The following is a 21,174-nucleotide window of genomic DNA, read 5'->3' on the forward strand; positions in this document are numbered from 1 at the left end:
TGAGTCACCGTTGAAGTCATAACCGTAGTATATAAATAATTACAAGTTTATCATTTACGGAATAACATCAATATAGGAGTCTGAAATTGTAAAAATTTGATCTGAAGTTGGAAGGTGGATTGAAGTTCATACAGTTTTCATAAACTTCAGGCACATATAGCTGAAGTTCAGACATTTTTGAATGAACTTCGGACATAATATGGAATAAAGAAGAAAGAGAAGAAGAAGAAAGAAGCAAAGAATGTCTAAGGTTTTCATAAATTAAGTACGAGTTAAAAGTTTTAGAAAAATGGGTGCAAATTAATTGGAGGAGGCCAAATAAGTTGCCCTAGAATTTTTCACAAAAATTTGGGTCAATGTATTTTGAGTACTCATTACTCCTTGTGACGATTGAATCATGCAATTACTTTCAATCGCAATTAGTTGGAAGTTGCTATAATTCATGTTAGACTCGCTTTACATACACGACAATCTACTACTTTATTTAAATTAAATTGATAGAGTTATTAAGTTTGAGAGTATATATTTATAATTCGGAAAAGGGCCAAATATACATTTGGCCTATCAGAAAAGGTTTAAATATACCCCTCGTTATATTTTGAGTCCAAATATAGCCTTATCGTTATACTTTGAGTCCAAATATATCTCTATCATTATACTATGGCAGAATAGCCTAAATGTCACTTGTACTTCCCCCACTTTGTCATGTCGGTCCCCAAACTTAGATATTTTCCAATTGAACACTTGTACTCATTCAAAACGTGAATAATAAACGCTTATCCAAGGTGGCTTATCCTATGTGTCATATGTGGCTTCAGTGCATGATTCACACGCCTGTAAGGGGTGTGAAGACAGTAAAAAAAGCCCTAACGGTAATAATTTAGCCTATTTAACAGTCATCTTCTTCTTTCTACCTTATTCTCTATTGTTGAACATTATAGAAGGTAAATTTAGCAAATCTGATGCCTTCTTCTTTCTTTGTTAGCTTCAACAGTGAAAAATTGAATTTTATTTTCATGTGATTCTTCGTTGCCCATCAATTTTTGCAATCTCCTTTTGTTTTGAAAGTCGCTTTTCTTCTGCTTCTCTTGCAACAAACACGCTATTGCCGCCTCTTCTCCTTCAACAATGAGGAAGGAACCTTTGTGTTATTGTGGAGTTGCTGCAGATCTTAAAATGTCACGAACACCCACCAATCCTGGAAGGACGTTCCTGGGCTTCCGAAGATATGAGATTGGTGAAGGTTGTGGCTTTTTCAGATGGGTTGATCATGCGATTGAGGAAGAACACTATAAGACTTATTGCGGCTCTTGTTAAGAAGAGTGATCGATGCCATTGTCAAAGAAGACAAGGAAGGTCGAAGTTCAGAGTTGCTGCTATTATAATTGTGGTTGTAGTTGTTCTAATGTTAGCTATTATGTTATTTGTTTAGGATTAATAGTGCGCTTTCTTATTTCCTGGGTTTAGGCTACATATTTTGTGTTGATGAAAAAATTTGTTCATGGAATATATTGACAAAGGCTCTATTACAACAACAAGTACTAATATAATGGCCTGTGTTATATATAGGCAGTTAATAAAACATCCAAAATAAGGGAGTTGGTTTACAAGATATTACCAATGATAGCAATCAACAAAAACATACATAATGAAGTAGCTTTACAAAATATTGTCTACCACAGTCAACAAAAACATATATATATATATATATCAGTTGAACACTTCAATTAATGTATGTTGTGGCTTGGCTGCTTGGTGTGGATTGTATAACTCGTGTGGCTTGAGTAGTTGTAGCAGACTTTGCCCTTCTGTAACTCTGTTCTTGCAGCTGCCTTTGTATAACTGTTGCTCGGCCCTTCCACTTTAGTCTAGGTGGTTTGAACCTAAGTTCAATATTGGTAGGAGCAGAACTTATTGTAGACGTGTGATTTTTGACCCTCCCCAAAATTTTTATATTTTTAGCATAAAATATTTAGTTTAGGTCTAATATAGTTATTTCAACTAATTTTGACTCTTTTACTTTATTTCATCACAAAATAAAAAATTACAAAAAAAAGATATATAAATTTTAGTTTATGTATTTCTCATAAATTTAAAAAATACAAAAATAGTACCTTATTTTTTTATCTTTATATAGTTACGAAAATTACAAAAAAATAGTTTCATTAATGTTTTGTAGCCATTTTAATCTTGAAAAATACCCAAAAATAGTTTTGTTTTAATTGTCAGTCTCACTTTAATAATTATTTTACTTACGTAGGATTAATTAAATAAGATCGTGTTTTTATTCTCGGTTGCGGGGAAAAAATAACATTTGAGTTCAAATGACCCATTTTTAGGCCCAAAATTCGGACCTAGCCCATAACAACCCAAGCCCAATACCCCTACCCAAGCCCACTACCCTAAAACCTAGACCTAATACTATAAATAGACACTTAGGGTGTGTTTGGTATAACGGAAAATATTTTCCAAGAAAATGTTTTCTTGGAAAACAAGTAGTAATCTTATTCATTTTCCGGTGTTTAGTACGCAAGTTAAGGAAAATGACTTCTCAAGAGTATTCATCAATAATTTAGATATAATAAACATGAAGCCATAAACTTTCAAACCAACAACCTTCAGGACCCACAAATTTCATAAACTTTCGAACCGCTAAACTTTCAAAACCGCGGAATTTCGAACCCGTAAACTTTATAATTTCTAAACCCGCAACCTTCCAAACACATAAACCTCCGAACTCATAATTTTGGAACTTGTAAAATTTTGAGCCTTTAAACCGATAAATAATAACTCATTAGACGACTGGTCGGGTCGTCACACTTAGCTATCTCTGTTATGCCATATATCAGTTTTGAAGAAAAGAAATTACCGAACTCTTGGTGCATCCATTACAAGATCTGATAAAATTATGAAAATTGTTTTTAGTCTTATCTTATTTATGCTTCTCTAATCAAAAAAACCTAACTCTACCCAAATCCCTAATTTTTTACCCTTAGGGGTGTGGTTTTATAACGGAAAATGTTTTCCGTGAAAAATATTTTCTTGGAAACCAAGTAGTAATCTTATTCATTTTCCGGTATTTGGTGAGGGTGGGAAAGGTTGAGAAGGAGCTTTGGAAAATGTTTTCCCTTCTTTCGATAAGGAAAACATTTTCCTCCAATTGGAGGAAAATGAATTGATAAGGAAAATGTTTTCCAAAACATTTAAGCCAACCAAACATGCGAACCAAACACGCCCTTAAGGTCTTCAGCCGTAGGGACCAAAAAATGTGAGGAATTTGGACACATTTTTGAAGACTACTTCTTCATCTTCCTAAAATCAAACCCTAAAGAAAAACCCTAGAATCCAAAAAGAAAACCGCCCGCCCCCATCTCCTCATCTCCACCAGTAACGACATGAACCAGCCCAAACGACCACCATCTCGCTCACCAAAACAGCCCCCATCGTTCGTCGTCGTCATGTCCAAACAACAACCAGCATCTCCATAGCCAACTAGCCACACAAAACGACCATCTTCTTCAGTCGACCACTAGCGTCCATCGTCAAACGACCACCCCCGGAAACTCAGCTGTTGTCTCGTCGTTCGACAGTAGCAACCAGTGACCCCAGCAAACGCAGCTGCTGTCTCGCCGTTCTTCAGCTCAACCAGTCGCCCAGCCCGCTTTCTCACACCCAGCAGCGAACCAGCAACACTATACCAGGCGACCACCTAGTCGCCACCCTCACGTCCAAACGACCACCTGCAATGTCAATCCATGAACGACCCTCCCTCATCACCATAACTGACCAGAAAACACACACACACACACACACACACGCTGAAACCCAACTGAAAACGTTCAAAAATCGCCCAGAAGTTCTGTCCGGGGTGAGGTCCGTTCGAGTTCGTCGTTGGTCAGTCGTTGTTCGTGGTTCCGGTCTGGTTCGAGTTCCCGTTGCAGCCACAATTTCGGTTTTGCTCGTGTAACAGTTGAACACTTTGAGAAATCAAAACACCTACTTCAGGTGCATTCTCACCCCTGTTATTTCCTTTTCTAGAGTTTTCTCATGTCTTGTCTAAATTTGTTTGCATACTATGTTTTAATCGTTGTTCACAACTGATTTTGATTTTCCCTTTTTAGATCCAGTAGACTAAAAGAGGAATTAGAACAATAAGAAATCTTTAATGTTTCTCCTTATAGTTTTGACTTGTCAATTGTAGTATTCTGTTATGATATTTAGATATGTATTTGTTTAGTTTTGTTGAATGGTATCTATGTCTATTTAATGGATTGTTTAATTCTATGTTTTGTTGTCCGTCGTTTGTGTTCATCATCGTGGTATGCCTCTTTGTAGGTTAAGTAATGTAGAAGAACGCCTTGAACTCTCGTAGTTGCTTTATGTACGTAGTTAAATCATCATTGTGATTATTGGTATAGTTCCCGTGACATGGTTACGATGCCTAAAATTTCGGGGGTGCATTTCATGTAACCCGACTATAACGACTTTGGAATAATAAAATCCTTTAGAAATCAAAGTGTGCCATTGTTTGAATTTTCCATGGCCCATCGCAAAGTAGAAAATCGTAGTTGCCTTAAGTTTGCCCTTTTAATTAATAAAAATGAGACGAGCCTCGCCAAATAAAATGCACAAACTGTGGGACCCTCATAAATGTATATATTAAAAATACTTAGACTTCGGGATGGGCCGTTTAGCGAATTGCACGGTCTTCCCCAAAATAATAACACGTTAGACTCTTTAGGCGTGTATTTTAATAACATTACCTCCCAAAACTCGGGTGTACATTTATGTGACCCAAATCCAAATCTCAACGGAGTCGAGATGTGTCAACAACCACGGGTGTATTGATGTGACGTGGTTCGAGATACGTTTTCACGATGTTGCAATTCTCGTTAAAAATAATAATAATAAAGCGGTTAAAAGTTAAAATTTGCACATAGGTTCATCAATGTAATAAAATCAGATAAATAAGCTAAATACGACAGTTGAACGATCATGCTAGAACCACGGAACTCGGGAATGCCTAATACCTTCTCCCGGGTTAACAGAATTTCTTACTCGGATTTCTGATTCGCGGACTGTTAAACAGAGTCATTCTTTTTCTCGATTTGGGATTCTAAATCGGTGACTTAGGACACCATAAATATTCCAAGTGGCGACTATGATTCTCAATAATAAATCCCGTTTCGATTGTCCTTTAATTGGAAAAACTCCCTTTACGCCCCTCCCCACGGGCGCAGGTAAAAAGGAGGTGTGACACTTATGAGTGTAGAAGGATTGTGTACCACTCTGTCAGTTGTTCCAGATTACACAAAAATAAAAGGTTGTGAGTGAGGGATTATGTAGTAAACCATTTTGTAATTGAGTTGAAATATTTATCCTCTGTATAATAGTGCCACTTGAATCAAATAACACACCATATCCTGCTGTCTTTGGTCTCTTAGACCCTGCATTTGCACCACCTCTTCTAGGATCATTGGTCTTTCTTTTTGGACCTCCTGCAACATTAGTTGATTGCTCATTGATCATGCTTGAGACATCTGATAAACCAAGACCATGTATCTTTTGATTCCTTTTCAACTACTGCCCAAGCCACAGGGAACATTTGATTATTTCCATCTTTGAAAATGTAGGAAAGCAGTTCACCTTTACATGTCCCCTTTAGGAATGCACCATCAAAGCCAATTATGTTTCTGCACCCTTCTAACCATCTTAATGCTTCAAGACAGACATAAATGCCCATAAACACTTCTTGCCAGGAATTGAATCCTTAGATGTCCTTATCACTATAGTAGTGCCAGGATTAGTAGACTTTAACATTTCTGCATAATCATGAAGCCTAGCAAATTTTTTCTTGTAATCACCCATATTCTCCTTCATAACTATCATTTTTGCTCTTCTACAGGAAGTTTTACTCATATACAAGCCATATGATTGCCTAAGTAAGGCTTGAATCTGACTTAATTTGAGGCTCACTAATTATTCTGTCTTTGAATTTTTTTACAATCCATAGTGGGTTACACATCTTGTTCCTTGTTTTCTTGTAGCATTTATGGACAGGGTAATATGTAATCACCCTAAAGTTACTAGTGCTGCCTTCTATGCTACCAAGGATATGCCAAGGACAACCATTCTTTGTGCACTTTGCCCTAACCCTTTCCTTCTCATTAGATTTCAACTTAAGGTTGACACCTTTTTGAATAGAATATGTCTGCAATGCCTTGCTAAACTGTACAACATTCTCAAATATCATATACAGTTCAAACAATATTTTTTTGCAAGTTGTATCAAAATACACCTTCTTACTTGGATTCCTAGCTGGTGCATCCCTTACTTCATCAGGGCCAACAAGTTCTTTTTCATCATCACTACACTCACTACCTGGATCTGAGCTATCAAAATATTGGTCATCCCTTCTGTCGCACCTCCTTTTCCGCGCCCGCGAGGGTGCGTAGGGAGTTTTCTCCAATTGAAGGACAGTCGAAACGGGATTTGTTTGTTTGTTTCAGAGTCGCCACTTGGGAATTTTAAGGCGTCCCAAGTCACCAATTTTAATCCCTGAATCGAGGAGAATATGACTCTGTTTATTATTCTGCGAATCAGAAATCCTGAGTAAGGAATTCTGTTAATTCGGAAGAAGGTGTTAGGCATTTCCGAATTCCGTGGTTCTAGCACGGTCGCTTAACTATTTTTATTCTTGGCTTAATTATCTCGATTTTACATTTTTATTGCATGATTTTGTTACCGCTTCTGTTTAGATTGTTTATAATTAAAGACCCTTCTTTGAATCGAATCACGCGTACGTGTATTCGTTTTATATATTATATATTTTTAACGTGAGAAATCGTGTCACGCGTACGTGTACACAATGATATTGATAATATATTTATTATAAAAATAATCATTTTTTTTCGAAATTGTGTTTAAAAATAAAATTAAGAACATTCGCCTTTCTTAAATAGTGAACCACACATCTCGGGTTTTATAAAATTAATTTAATATTCCCCGACGATTCTCTTTTTAATAAAAATTTGCTCGAAATTGCGCGAACGCATAATCCGAATTGCCTTTAGAAGTATAATCAAGTCACGCGAATGCATCCTTAATTATGCAAATATTCTTGACAGTAATATAAATTCTCTATAAATGTTTATTGCATCCATCTATTTTTAAATGTAAGAGTCATGGAGAATCACCGATTGGGATGCCAACAAATTTCTTTGACAAAGAATTCAAAATTTATTAGGCGTTGCTACAAGTCTTATTTTACGCGTATGAATTATATACCTCAAAACTATTCAAATTTTAAAGAATTAATGATATGAAAAAGAAACAAACAACATGTAACTAAAAATACTACCATTTTTATCGTGGATACAACATTAATATATCAAAAAATCGAATCGCATATAAAACTGGAAAAAGAATTAACTTGATAGACAAATTAATAGTTTCTGAAGAATTTTCATTGTTATATTTAATGCGAACTCTATTTCTACATATCCTTGACATAAAATGTTGCAATTCGTGCTTATAAATCCCATATCCTTTTCATATACTTGTTTTTAGTCCAAAGTTATAATTATTTAGTTAATTTTTGATTACGAAGATTGAGCTTGAGATAAATAAACCAATTCTTATTCTCTGCCTACATGAATATTTAAAAACACTAACTCTATATTTTGTAAAAAATCATCGACATTATTTCATACATTAAAATAAATGAGTTGATCGCGTTCCTAAAATGACTATGCCATTTGTTATTAAGAAAGAGAACTAATCTACCAATTGATTTAATAAGACGACATCATCTAGCCTTAAACAAAATTGGATATTTGACAAAATAAGCTAGTAATGTAATTTCTGGGTATTTCCGTACTATTCTTTACTTAGCTAACAATATCACATGATTTAATTAATGGCCAATTTTCTGCAATGTTCCCTATCTCAACAATTCAAATAGTAAATATCATCACTAGTCCTCAAAACATATAAGATTATCGTGGAATTTACTACTCCAGAAGGTTAATTAGTTAACAATTTATCATGTCAAGTATAATACTATATTAACCAACTAAAACAAAACTGAAACTTAAACTAATAAAATTTAAATGAGTAGAAGACATCCTTATAATTACAAACTTCATTTACTTGCCATGCTGAAGCTTTTCATGACATGAATTTACAGATATGTACCTGATATTGGAAGCAAGAAAATGAAGATGAGAATCAGCGGCAGTAATAACAGTACAACATCAACAACTGCCCAGCAACAGTAACAACCCAGTACAGACCGGTAGAGTAGTAATCCCAAAAACAAAAGCTTTAAGCTTTAAATGAAACAACAACCATTAATACTAATTTCAAACAAAGAAAGAAAGCAGTAGATTTTTTAGCTTTTATTTTTATTTTGAAAGCTTAAATATTTTTCGGAATTTTTCTCTCTTCTATTCTTTGTCCGTCTTTTTTCTCTATCTGTGTGTGTATTTTTTCTTGTATCTTTTCTCTATTTCTGTTCTCTCCGTATTGTCTCTATGTCTTGTGTTCAAGACTTCTTCTTATAACCCATCCCATAAATCTTTTAATCAATTAAATCAATACTTTTTCTCTACCCAACCCATTATCTTTCCACTCATCCCCATTACATTAAATAAACATATCACACCACCCCATTATATTTTGTCCCCCATGCTTTATTTAAAATAATGCAAGATTCCCCTTTAAATTAAATCTTGTCCCCCCTTTATATTAAATAATCATATCACAACCCACCCCATTTCATTTTGTCCCCCATGCTTCAAATAAACAATTTCAAAATGTACAATTCCTAAACTACCCCCTCCGACCTTACTAAAATTACCAAACTACCCCTGAACGTACTACGAATTTACCAAACTACCCGTCAGCTATAACACATCAATTAATCAAACTTAACCAAAATATAGACAATATGATCAATTTCTAACAATGTTCAAACAACAATATGAACATGGATGAACATCATAACAACAATATCACATGAACACGATTTTAACAACATTTCAACAACAAATCACATGAACACGAATTGAACAACAAAGAACAACTAAAATTTGATTGAACAATATTTTAGCAACAAACAATCCTATTTTCGGATTCAACAACAACAACAAACAAAGTATGAAGATTTCTAAATTCAATCATATTGAACTTAACATCAACTCTAACAACATTACAACAAACAATTCTTATATTAAACTTTAAACAAGATTATGAGAACAATTCAAGCAATAATCATAAATGGTAAACAAGAAATCAAACTATACAAAATTCGGATTCAAGATCATCCAAACAAAGTATGAACATGAATGAATCTATTTTAACACAAACATGATGGATTTAAACGATTAAACCAACATATTTCTCTAACACAACTAAATTCTTTAAACAAATAACAAGATCGACGAAGAAACAATTATGAACTTAAACTTGAACTTAACAATATTAACAATTTCTAACAATACATAAACACATGAAACAAATTGAAGAAACAATTAATTAAATTTCAATTTGAATCTAACAAACATCAAACTAACAAATTCTTACTTAAACAATATAACAAACATGAAATAAACATGAAAACAACTAATTAAACTTCCATTTTAAAATCTGAAAATTGATTTAACAAATAACACATGAACATGAACTAAAAATTAATTCAAACGATAAACAAAACAAACATTTGTTGATTTTAGATTCGAAAATATCAAAACAAAATATGGACAAAATAAAACTCAAAAACTACTAACCGGATCGAAAGACGAACAACGACCAAACAAACAACGAACTTGACGATGAACTCACGACGTACAGGATCTTCACTTGACGAAAAACCCTCGACCTTTGCCGAACTTTAACCGGAATGCCTTGTGTCGTCAACAACAGTACGAAGCGGCGAGCAGCAACACGACGTCAAGAAGCAGCAGCAGTCCGAAGCAGCGAGCAGCAGCAACTATCGACAACGTCCATGGCGGAATGGACTGCTCCCGATGGCAGCGTGCGAGCTTGGTCGTGACGAGCAGCGGCGATGGGAGCTTCGAACAACAGCTGACTCATCGAGGCTATGTTCGTTTGGTTGTTTGGTTGAGACAGAAGCAACAACGACATAGACGTCGAGCTCAACGAGCTTGAGCTCGACGAGCTTCATCCGGCGTGATTGGGGTTGGGGTCGCGAAAGAGGTTGTGTCGTTTGGTGGTGTTTGGACGGTGCTTGGGTGGTGTTCGACGAAGGGGGGTGGCTGCTGGGTAGCCATGGCAGCTCACTATTTTGGAGATGGAGAAGAAGAAGACAAGGGGAGGGGGGCGGATGGCTTTCCTTAGTTTTTAGGGTTTTTTCTTCTTTTTTCTTTTGTTTTGTGTTGTAAAATGTAAGACAAAGGGGTTTGGGTCTTTTGGGTTATGGACTGGGTCGACCCAGTTCAAAATGGATTGGGTCGTAGGGAAGATTGGGCCATTTTTTGGGCCTATAGCTTGAAATTGAAGAAGAGGCCCAATTCCGACTTTCTTTATATTTTCGCTCTCTTTTCTTCTTTTATTTTTCTAAAAACTAAATTATAAAAATACTTAAACTATTATTAAGAACTAAATTAAGTTATAAAGGCGCAAATTAACTCCCAATAACAATTAACGCACAATTAAGTATTAATTAAGCATAAAATTGTATATTTGGACATTAAATGCTAAAAATGCAAACGATGCCTATTTTTGTAATTTTTAATTTTTGTAAAACAATTTTAATTACTAACAATTGTAGAATTAAATCCTACATGCAAAATGCGACATATTTTTGTATTTTTTTTATTAATTTAGCGAATAAACACGCACAGACAAATACAAATAATTCTTCAAAATATCACAAAATATCACAAAATTGCACACCAAAGAAAAATCATTTTATTTTTGAATTTTTTGGGAGTAATTCTCATATTGGACAAAAATCACGTGCTTACAGCTGCCCCTCTTTGCCCGAAGACACGAAGGGTTTTCGTGCAAAGATAAAGCGAGCGATTTTTGCCCATTCGAGTACTCCGTGTGAAGCATTTTTTTGAAAAAGATTTGACCGAACCTTTGCTTTAAAGGTTTCCTACATATCCTGGGCTAAACAGGAATCAGGTCAATGTAGTTCGGGAAGCTTTGGTAGCTGGGACTACCGTTGGACTGTAATGTTACTGTTGTTGCATGCTATTACCACTGCTTACCGATCTCCTTGTTACACTGTGCTTAAAAGAAAACAAGAAGTTAAGCTATACTGCAATTTTTCTTGTTGTCTTGCTTTCTTGTCTGCTTGCATTTTTTCCGGTGCTTTTCTTCTTTTTGACACATGCACTTGAGTTTGTGCTGTGACCTCTTGTTGCAACCTTCTGCTTCCCGGTGCCGGGGAATTTTATTGTTTCCTGCTGGGGATTCCTATTGTAACCCTCTGTTTTATTGTCCTTTGACTTGATCTTGAAATGTATGCCTCTGTTATCTGGGCGGGCTCCCAACTTCAATACTTGAAATTTAAAGACTTGAAATGTATGCCTCTGTTATTTGGGCGGGCTCCCAACTTCAATGCTTGAAATGTAAAGACTGAAATGTATGCCTCTGTTGTCTGGGCTGGCTCCCAACTTCGACGCTTGAAATATAAAGACTGAAATGTATGCCTCTGTTATCTGGGCGGGCTCCCAACTTCAATACTTGAAATGTAAAGACTGAAATGTATGCCTCTGTTATCTGGGCGGGCTCCCAACATCAATAACAACTTTAGAAAAATAAGCGTCATTCCTCTCTTCAGGCGGGCTCCTGACTTCAACCGATACATCGCCATTCCTTTCTTTAGGTTGGCAAGATTTCAACAACTTTTTAAAACGCCTTTCCTCTCTTCAGGCAGGCTCCTGACAACAACTTTGAAAATAATCGCCATTCCTCTCTTCAGGCGGGCTCCTGACTTCAAACCATACATCGTCATTCCTTTCTTTAGGTTGGCAAGATTTCAAACACTAAATCGCCATTCTATTCTTCAGGGGGGCTCCTGACTTCAACAACTTCTTCTTTTTTTTCAAATTCAAACTTCTTCTTTTTTTTTCAAATTATCCTAGGAGAAAATTCATCAAACTAGGATTTGATATCTTATCTTAGGAGAAAGATTCATCGGACTAAGATTTGATATCTTATCTTGGGAGAAAAATTTCATCAGACCAAGATTGTGACTCTAGGAGATAAATCGTCAGACTAGGTCCATTTTGTTGTGATCTTAGGAGAAAGATTCATCCGACTAAGATTTTATCTTGGGAGAACAATTTCATCAGACCAAGATTTTGACTCTAGGAGATAAATCATCAGACTAGGTCCATTTGTTGTGATCTTAGGAGAAAGATTCATCCAACTAAGATTTTATCTTGGGAGAACAATTTCATCAGACCAAGATTTTGACTCTAGGAGATAAATCGTCAGACTAGGTCCATTTGTTGTGATCTTAGGAGAAAGATTCATCCGACTAAGATTTTATCTTGGGAGAACAATTTCATCAGACCAAGATTTTGACTCTAGGAGATAAATCGTCAGACTAGGTCCATTTGTTGTGATCTTAGGAGAAAGATTCATCCGACTAAGATTTTATCTTGGGAGAACAATTTCATCAGACCAAGATTTTGACTCTAGGAGATAAATCATCAGACTAGGTCCATTTGTTGTGATCTTAGGAGAAAGATTCATCCGACTAAGATTTTATCTTGGGAGAACAATTTCATCAAACCAAGATTTTGACTCTAGGAGATAAATCGTCAGACTAGGTCCATTTGTTGTGATCTTAGGAGAAAGATTCATCCGACTAAGATTTTATCTTGGGAGAACAATTTCATCAGACCAAGATTTTGACTCTAGGAGATAAATCGTCAGACTAGGTCCATTTGTTGTGATCTTAGGAGAAAGATTCATCCGACTAAGATTTTATCTTGGGAGAACAATTTCATCAGACCAAGATTTTGACTCTAGGAGATAAATCGTCAGACTAGGTCCATTTTGTTGTGATCTTAGGAGAAAGATTCATCCGACTAAGATTTTATCTTGGGAGAACAATTTCATCAGACCAAGATTTTGACTCTAGGAGATAAATCGTCAGACTAGGTCCATTTGTTGTGATCTTAGGAGAAAGATTCATCCGACTAAGATTTGATATCTTATCTTGGGAGAAAAATTTCATCGGACCAAGATTGTATCGGGAGGTAAATTCATCAGACTAGGACTTTTTATCCTAGGAGAAAAATGTAGTAAAGATCAATGATTTGAGAAACTTACCTTCGTAATTTCTTCTTTTCTTTTCTCCTTCCTTTGCGCTGCTTTGTTCTTGCTTGCTGGGGATAATACCACTATGGGAGTCTCCTTTCTTCCCCTCCTTCAAATTTGTTTTTGGTTTTTTTTTTTCAACACTGCTGGGGATAAAAGTGTTATCTTCTTGGGATAACGTTGTTGAGGATAACGCTGCTAGGGAATTTTATCCCTTCAAATCGATGCTTCATTCTTTTGGAAGCTGTTGGGGATGATAATGACTCTTTGCTTTTCTGAGCACAAGTGTCATCCCTTTATTCTGTCTGCTGGGGATAACTTCCTCCATTGGAAACTTATTATGTTGGGGGCAACCCTGGTTCAAAGACCACTTCCTTGGTGCTATTTTTATTCTTCCCCAAATGGGTACCTGATTTTCCAGAAAATTTTCTAACTGAAAAGAAAATTTTCTGCCCCAGTTTGACAATCTTTCTTGTGGCATGCATTTCCGACATCAATGCCATTTCCTTTACCCGTTTTAAACAAAATTTGTTAGTTTAAAACGCGGTGGTTGGTTGTGATACTCCTACTTGGGATGGCTTTCCCCTTTCTCCTTCCTTGCTCTGCATTCCACAAGGGACGATATTATTTGCTGAGGATAATCCTTTTCTGCTAGGGATATCCCTCTTCTTTCGTGGCATGGCTCGGAGACTTGCATTTTTCCGACCTTTTAGTCTCGCATGAATTTTCCAAGTCATGCTTATTGCTCTCCTTGTTTGTCCACGGGCCTTGGCCTTGAGGTTTTAATAACCTCTGATTTTGGCAAGGATATCCCTCTTCACACTCGTCAATCCTTTTGTCAATTCCCTTTTGCTAGGGATATCTTTCTTGACACTGGCCTTGTGCTCGTTCCTTGCTGACTATACCACTTGGATGTACTAGCCATATCTCATCTTGCATAATTGGAAAGCTGATGGCCTATTTTGAAGTCATTTCCCACTGGTTCTGACCAAACAGACTCTACTGGGGAATTTTCTATGAAAGGAGAAAGATAAAAAGGAACAGAATAAAAGACAAAGGAAAAAGATGACTCTTTAACAAAAGAAATTATAAATAAAAACCTATCAAATGCAGACACCGACTCTAATGGTCATGACATGCATATGTGGCCTATCCTCCGTCGTCAATCGTCTTTCAAGATCTTCCCTTGACTATCCTCCATCTGATTCCCAATCTTATTCGACTTGTAGTGCCCAAAATGTTTTCACCATCAAGTCTCTCTCATTTTGGTTTTTCTCTCATCTTTCATCGCCTTATGGTATCCGTGAAGATTTTCACCGATAAGACTCTCTCATTTATATCACTTTCCAGCTGGGGATTTGGAATGTTGCCGGTATGACTCTCTCTGCTGGAGATTAGAGTCCTTTCTGCTGTGGAACAGAATGTTATGTTCGCCGGTAAGACTCTCATTTGTCTGACTTGGCATCTTTTGCAGACTGGTCAGAAGGTCTTTCTTTGGACCGTAATGTGGGTTTTTTGGATAGGTTTAGAAAGAAAGGGTATTAAAGGCTCAAAAAACAAAATAAATTTGGGGTTTTAAAATTACAACCTTCGGAACCAATTTTGCTTACCACGAGTGCAACCCTTGCCCCAGTTTCTTGCTTGGGGATTATTTATTTATAATTTTTTTTTACTTTTTAACACCATGCACACTATGCATACTATGCACCCTATGACCGAGCCGTGAAGCGCCTACGTATCCTCTTTGAGGAATCAGGTCAAACGTAGTTCCCAATTCCTCTTTTTTCTTCTGACTTTCTTTTGTTTTTTTTTGTTATCAATTTTGTTTTTTTTTTCTTTTTCGTTTTTTTTTTTGATTTTTTTTTACCTTCTAGGCTCGTATTTCCTAGTCGTTGCTATTGATTCCGAACGAGGGGTATGAAAGAAAATAAAATAAGGCTCAAAAGGGGTAACGAAGGATAAAGTGTTTAGATAGCAGAACAAAATGCCTTCGTCATTCCAGTCTTCAAAACATGCCAAATGCAAACAACACAATTGAACATAGATTTATAGTCTCTTCCGATGGTGCTGGACTTGACAATTATGTTAAACACTTGCTTTTTCATTTGTCATTTCTAAAGCACTGTTGGGCGACACTCTCACTCTCATGAACGACCCTCATGCCAATTTGGCGAATCTTGCATTTAACGGTTTTCTTTATGTTTTACTTGCCCCAGTTCCACATGACTCGGGCTTCAAATAATCTCAAACCGTTCTTATTTCCTTTAAATGCTTTGATCACCTTCCCAGGGTTTTATGATTAACTTTATAGACTAGGCCCAAACTGTGTGCGCATGTCATGTCCCTAGAATCGGCATTGAACGAAAATGACTAAATAAAAAGATGACTGGAAATAATAAAAGACCGGCTTTTGTATTAGACTTCCGGCGAAATGGTTAGAAAAACAAACAAAACAACCAGAATAAAATCTTAACACAACATCAACGAGACTTAAACAAACTGATACGACAAAAATGGAAAGATAAGAAGGTTTGACACAAGACAATATTCGGATTACAACCCTAAGAATAATCCGGATAACAGAAATGACAACAAAATAACCACCAACAGCTTCTCTCTTGCTAACCAAGGAACGGAGCGTCCTCCCATTTTATCAAAATTGGCATCTTAGCCACTAAGCTTTGCATTAGTATTGCCAAGACCATTATCAGCTTCCATATCATCAACCTCCGTCAACAAGTTCTCGATAGGGTTCGAGTGCTCCATGTTACTGTTATCGATCACAATCCGCCCTTCTTGGATCATTTTCTCTACTTCCCTTTTCAAATTACGACAACTCTCAATGTTGTGCCCTATGACATTGGAGTGGTACGCGCATTGTGCTGCCGGATCAAAGTTTCTTGCATGTGGATCTGGAGTATATGCGGGGAGTGGCTCAATCAAGCCAGCATGCTTTAGCCTTTCAAACAGACTTGCATAAGATACTCCGATAGGGGTGAGAGCCTTTCCTCGCTTCAGCAACCTTTCGTTCCTAAATGCTTGATTGGGCCGGAAACCTGATCCAGGGGGCTTCCGGTGGGCTTGTGAGGGTGGATAGGCCTTCTGTGGAGCTGGGTATTTGGAAAGTGAAGCCCATCTTTGGGAACCTCGTGGAGAGAAGTAGCATTGGGGAGGGGAGTAGCGTGGACGAGTGATGGAGTTACTCGGGTAGCTAGGAAAGCTGTCATAAGTGGGTTGGGATGGAGAGTATGGGGGATGGGTAATGCCAGAGTTTGAAAAGCTTGGCGGTGGTGGGGGTGGTGCTTTCCCAGTTATCCATGCTTGATACATGTCTGCCACATGTTGTCTCAGCATTTTCACTTCTTCTACCAACCCGTTGTTCTGTTCGACCAATTGTTGTCGGTCATCAGTACCGACCCACCCTGTTCTGAGGTTCTGTGTCATTTGCTTTGCGGGGAGGAGTTACCACAACCAACCACTTTTCTATATATGAACACAGCAAAGGGAAGCCATCATGTTAGTGTCAGGGCATTTGACAGATAATCATATATTAGAGATGCAATGCACCTAAGCAATTAAACTGTTCTATCAGAAATACGATGCACTTGCGCTTTCCTTTATTTTTCTTTCTTCCCTTTTTTTTTCTTTTTCAGTGGTGGTCGAATCTTATGGAGATTGCCTACGTATCATGACCCCGCATGAATCAGACCTTGCGTAGTTCGGACCAATAAAAGATAAGCAATACTAATCATTTTTTTTTGCAATTTTCATATTGGGTTTCAAAGGTTTAAAAATGACCTACAAACTTGAAAATCAAACGACCCACATATTATAATCAAAAGTTTTACAAACTCCAAAACAAACGGCCAGCTTCCTTTCTCCGTTTGACAAATGCAACCAAACGGTTATTTTTGCAAATGTGGCCCCGTCCAAATTTTGAGGCCGGAGAGGATTATTTTATGACACTTTACACACTTGTCCGTTCTTTTACGAAAATAGCCTTTCGACAACTGAAAGATACTCTGAGGCTATTTCGGCAAGAACGGTTTAAGACGCGGCCGAAGCTGGCTCGACTTATTATGACAAAATTCAAACGGTATTCACCTGACCGCCGACTATTTATTTTTATTTTTTTTCAAATTACAATAAAAACCTGGTGTTGCAAACACGGCCCTTCAGCTCCTCGGGGACGAAGATTTTTAAGGCTGTGTGAGTCAACTAGACCAAAATCATAAACATGACCCAAAAGGTGGTTGTTTATGCAAAGTCGGCCTTCTGGCGTCCCATTCGGGAACATTCGGCTATGTCTTGATAAAACAACGTCACCCGACTCCTTTATGACTCTTAAAATTTGACATATTTGTTTTTTGGCTATTTTGTTTTAGCAAAAAGTGGAGGCTGGACACTGCCCGACTTATTTATGAAAAAAAAATTAAAATTTTGACATGTTTTTTATTTATTTATTGGTTTTTGGCTATTTTAGCAAAAATGGGGGTTGGACCCGATGAGGGTTGCCTACGTATCTCACATCCGGTGAGAATCAAACCCGCGTAGTTCGGGCAGGTCATGAATAAAGTAAATAAACTAATTTTAAATTATTTTTTTTTAATTTGTAAAAGAACTTCTTTAAAAGAAGAAATGAAGTATATATATTTTTATATATATATATATATATATATATATATATATATATATATATATATATATTATTTTTTTTTGGATTTTTGATTGATTTTCTTTTTGAAAGAAAGACTTCTAAGAATTCCTTTTCTTTTGATTCGAACTTTGAGAATTTCAAAAGTAAAATGAAGATATTTTTTTTTTGTTTGAATTTTCATTTGTTTTCTCTTATTCTAAAGAAGAAAGAAAATATATATATATATATATATATATATATATAAATATATATATTTTTTTTTTGGAATTTTACCTTTAATAAAAGAAATGCTTTCTAAAAAAATATTTCTTGAATTTTGAATTTTCTTTTCAATTTTTAAAGAAGAAGGAAAATATTTTCGAATTTGTTTTATTTTATAATATATATATTTTTTTAATAATTAAAAAGACTTTCTAAAGAAGTCAATAATGGAAAATATTTTTGGATTTTTTTTTGTGTTGAAAATTGGGAGTCTAAAAAAAACTTTTCCATACTTTTTGGGCAGGACAAATATTTTTGCAACAAATAAAGATATATATACATTTTTTGGAAATAAAGAAAAACTTTTTGGATATATATATATATTTGCAACAAATATATATATATATATATATATATATATATATATATATATATATATTTGCAACAAATAATAAAACCACTTTCAACGCGACTCTTTTTATTTTATTATTTTGAATTTTTCAGAAACGAATAAAATAAAAACTATTTTAAAAGTAAGACTCTTTTTCATTGTCATTTTCAGGGGAAGACAAACTATTTTCCTTTATATATATATATATTTATTTTTTATTTTTTTGAAAAATAAGACAAAATATATATTTATTTTTTATTTTTTTGAAAAATAAGACAGAACAACGATTTTTTTTTCTTTCTATTTTTTCTTTGGTTTTAATAAAACAAACTAATAAAACATTTTTTTTTCATTTTCTCAAAATTTCGGCAGAGTTTTGACAGTATTTGGGCATTGGTTTTTTTTTTCAAAAATAAACAGTCAATTCCCTAACCGCTATTTCTTTTTTTCAATTTTAAAATATTATTCATGATATTCAAAAGTCAGTCAACACACAAATCCGGATCAAATAAATGCGCAAGTAGCAGCAAGTAAGATGCATCAGGATGGTCATTTTTTTTGGTACACCTGTCCTAGACAGACCCAACCCCTGTGTTGAGTCTCCAAAGTCAAATGCACGTGATGCAAACAATCGCTCCTACTAGGGATCCGGCATGAAGCTGAGTTATTCTAAGTGAAAAAACCTGAGGCATATTGATCTAGCCCTGGCTTACCCAAATGGACAGTTTGAGCCGAAGCGGGGGCAACGTACCGGGAGCACGAAAGTCTACCCGGCCTAGTTACTTGTCCCAACTTCGTCTTATTTGGTATGACTTTAACAGAAAGGTGGGCCACGCGCACGTGTGCACCATAAATTTAGAAGACTCAAAAAGAAGGGGGTTTCGTAGCAGTTGTATATATTCATAATTCAAATAATATTAAAGCGGTAAAAGTGTCATTTAGCACATTGGGCATATATAAAAAAATCAGATAATAAATAAAGCCAACTATAACAGTTATTTTAAGCTCGAATTCTTAAACCCTGAACCAGTGGTTCTGGGTGTTATCCCCAGCAGAGTCGCCAGAGCTGTCGCACTTCCTTTTCCGCGCCCGCGAGGGTGCGTAGGGAGTTTTCTCCAATTGAAGGACAGTCGAAACGGGATTTGTTTGTTTGTTTCAGAGTCGCCACTTGGGAATTTTAAGGCGTCCCAAGTCACCAATTTTAATCCTTGAATCGAGGAGAATATGACTCTGTTTATTATTCTGCGAACCAGAAATCCTGAGTAAGGAATTCTGTTAATCCGGAAGAAGGTGTTAGGCATTTCCGAATTCCGTGGTTCTAGCACGGTCGCTTAACTATTTTTATTCTTGGCTTAATTATCTCGATTTTACATTTTTATTGCATGATTTTGTTACCGCTTCTGTTTAGATTGTTTATAATTAAAGACCCTTCTTCGAATCGAATCACGCGTACGTGTATTCGTTTTATATATTATATTTTTTTACGTGAGAAATCGTGTCACGCGTACGTGTACACAATGATATTGATAATATATTTATTATAAAAATAATCATTTTTTTTCGAAATTGTGTTTAAAAATAAAATTAAGAACATTCGCCTTTCTTAAATAGTGAACCACACATCTCGGGTTTTATAAAATTAATTTAATATTCCCCGACGAATCTCTTTTTAATAAAAATTTGCTCGAAATTGCGCGAACACATAATCCGAATTGCCTTTAGAAGTATAATCAAGTCACGCAAACGCATCCTTAATTATGCAAATATTCTTGACAGTAATATAAATTCTCTACAAATGTTTATTGCATCCATCTATTTTTAAATGTAAGAGTCATGGAGAATCACCGATTGGGATGCCAACAAATTTCTTTGACAAAGAACTCAAAATTTATTAGGCGTTGCTACAAGTCTTATTTTACGCGTATGAATTATATACATCAAAACTATTCAAACTTTAAAGAATTAATGATATGAAAAAGAAACAAACAACATGTAACTAAAAATACTACCATTTTTATCGTGGATACAACATTAATATATCAAAAAATCGAATCGCATATAAAACTGGAAAAAGAATTAACTTGATAGACAAATTAATAGTTTCTGAAGAATTTTCATTGTTATATTTAATGCGAACTCTATTTCTACATATCCTTGACATAAAATGTTGCAATTCGTGCTTATAAATCCCATATCCTTTTCATATACTTGTTTTTAGTCCAAAGTTATAATTATTTAGTTAATTTTTGATTACGAAGATTGAGTTTGAGATAAATAAACCAATTCTTATTCTCTGCCTACACGAATATTTAAAAACACTAACTCTATATTTTGTAAAAAATCATCGACATTATTTCATACATTAAAAGAAATGAGTTGATCGCGTTCCTAAAATAACTATGCCATTTGTTATTAAGAAAGAGAACTAATCTACCAATTGATTTAATAAGACGATATCATCTAGCCTTAAAAAAAATTGGATATTTGACAAAATAAGCTAGTAATGTAATTTCTGGGTATTTCCGTACTATTCTTTACTTAGCTAACAATATCACATGATTTAATTAATGGCCAATTTTCTGCAATGTTCCCTATCTCAACAATTCAAACAGTAAATATCATC

Source organism: Nicotiana tabacum, chromosome 18 (assembly GCF_000715075.1).
Source record: "Nicotiana tabacum cultivar K326 chromosome 18, ASM71507v2, whole genome shotgun sequence".
In the NCBI taxonomy this organism is placed as follows: Eukaryota; Viridiplantae; Streptophyta; class Magnoliopsida; order Solanales; family Solanaceae; genus Nicotiana; species Nicotiana tabacum.